We start from the raw sequence: 2,500 nt of genomic DNA, 5'->3' as shown, positions 1-2,500 counted from the left end.
AATATTGCTATTTTTTCTGTATTTCTAGTCTAATACATACAGCCTTGATGAACAGAAAAAAGACTTCTTTAAAAAAAAAAATATTACACATCTTACTGATCCTGAACTTTTGAATGGCAGTGTGTGTGTAAATATATATATATATATATATATGTGTGTGTGTGTGTGTGTGTGTGATGGATTACATATCTACATTTAAGATTCATACTAAGTAGTCGACAAAAGAATAAGAAAAACAGTTGATTTCAGACACAGTTTACTTCATTCTTGCTAAAACCGAAAAAGGCTGAATTCACTCATAAGCAGAACACAGATGAATGTTATTATTAGTGCAATAGTGGTTTATTTGAGATGTTTTGGTCCTGTAAAGGTCAGATCTACAGCTGATGCTCACTTCTGTCAGAGAAAGACAGATGCTTATGTGTTTAAACTAAAGTCATAGTTTTAAGATGACGAAACTTAGTCAAAGGGTGTTAAAATGTTAAAATATACTCATTAATAATTAATAATAATGATAGTTTTATAAATAAAATTAACCATACTAATGTCTGATTGAAAGAGCACTGACTGAAGTCATAAAATGGCAATAAACAATAGGCATAACTATTCATTGCACATCTGTGTCTTTAATCGTAATGCTCATGCTGCTGCTTTATGAAAGCAATAATCAACTCAAGGCTCTATGTTTTGCACCGCTGCATGAACGCAGTGTAATGATGCTCTTATTATAGATGGAGAGCAGTTATAAAGTGGGATTGGTCATCACGATGTCTCTCTCACCTGTCTGTGTGAACGCTGTTCTCTGGGTAATTGGTGATCTAACTACCATCTGGAAACTGTTCATCTGAAACCAAATGACAGGTTTTAATGGCGGTGATATTTTTCTCTCTATACTGTGTGATGGTGCTGCTCCACCCTTCTGTAATTACACAAACCAGCTTCAGATGGAAATGCCACGTCTTATACGCAGAAGAGAATATGACAGGCTGTGAGCCCAGTTTAAACCATTAGTTTGTCTTTATTTAACACAGTAATTGCTGTTGTCATAATATGAGGAGAATACTGTGTTTATTTGCGAAAACATATAATGTTTTTTACTATGGTATCATGTTTTTTATTGTGTTAGTTAGCTGTATTGTTTAGTTATTTTTTTAACCTTATTAAAATAAAAAAAAAAAAGAGATTAACTGGAATGCACAATGAAAAGAGCATGATTTTTGAAAATTGTTAACAATGGAGTTATCTGGTTTTGCAATTGAACTCTTTGTTTATATATTATTTCCAATTATATATATATTTGAAAATTATAAAAAATAACAAAATAAAAGTAATAATAGGAAAATAAAGGAATTATTGTCTTGGTGAACCAAATACAATTAATTTAATTACAGTCTGTCATAAAAAAAAATAGGGTAAAATAAATGAAAGGATAAAAAATGAATAAAAATAAATAAAAAATTGAATTTTATTATTTTTAATGTATTTATTACTTTTTAAAATTTTTATTATCTGTGCATCCATCCATCCATGCAGTAGGAAACTTACTAAATATCTTCATGGAACATGATCTTTACTTAATATCCTAATGATTTTTGGCATAAAAGAAAAATCTATCATTTTGACCCATACAATGTATTTTTGGCTATTGCTACAAACATACCCCAGAGACTTCAGACTGCTTTAGTGCTCCAGGGACACACACACACACACACACACACACACACACACATATATTTATGTGCGCAGCCACACATACACATGTATGTATATGTGTTTGTGTTATGATTTCAGTGCAGGACGATGTTTTGAAGACGACTTTAACATATGGAACTCAAATATTCAGAAAGTGCATTAAGTCAGTTAAAACATTTCCTTTTTTTCTATTTTGAAAGTGTGTTTGTACTCTTTATTCACACTAATATGTTTGTTTGAGACGCTTCTGGAAGTTCAGATTCGTAAAAATATATAGGCGTACATAAAAGTCATACTGTATTATGATAATTATACAAAATTAACGAAAATAGCAAAACCCAACAACATTATTAAAACAATTAACAAAAACTGTAATAGTATATGAATGATACTAAAGTAACACTTGAAATTGCTTCGGTTTTACTTGTGCGATATTTTAAAGCTTCTGAACCCTGCTGTATACTGAAGTCTGTCAGAAGGCTCAAATATATCAAGATGCATGCTTCAGATATTTCATCCGGTCGTGTTATAGCGATGGCTCTCTGCCTGCGGGCGCTTCTGTCTAATGGAGAGCCGTCAGATCGCCGCTGTTGGGTTTTCTTCATCACTCAAGCCCTTTATTACAGCCATTGTTGTGCAAGTGTGTGTGTGTGTGTGTGTCGCCGGGAGGCTGCAATTAAGCTCAGTGAGTGCTCCTCTCCTCTCCTCTCCTCTCCTCTCCGGTCCACTCATCAGCGTCTCTACCCTTCATTCACAATCACTTCTTCTTCCGTCTGTCCTGCTGATTTCGCTCACGATGGCTCGAGGT

The 2,500-nt window shown here is 33.3% G+C and overlaps 1 protein-coding gene across 1 annotated transcript in view; it reads left to right on the top strand.

Moving 5' to 3' along the window:
- LOC132115288 (tricarboxylate transport protein B, mitochondrial-like) overlaps window positions 1–2,500 on the top strand; it is a 25,583-nt gene that overhangs the window by 828 nt on the left and 22,255 nt on the right. The window lies entirely within an intron of this gene.

Source organism: Carassius carassius, chromosome 34 (assembly GCF_963082965.1).
Source record: "Carassius carassius chromosome 34, fCarCar2.1, whole genome shotgun sequence".
In the NCBI taxonomy this organism is placed as follows: Eukaryota; Metazoa; Chordata; class Actinopteri; order Cypriniformes; family Cyprinidae; genus Carassius; species Carassius carassius.
This window is presented reverse-complemented; position numbering and strand designations above follow the sequence as displayed.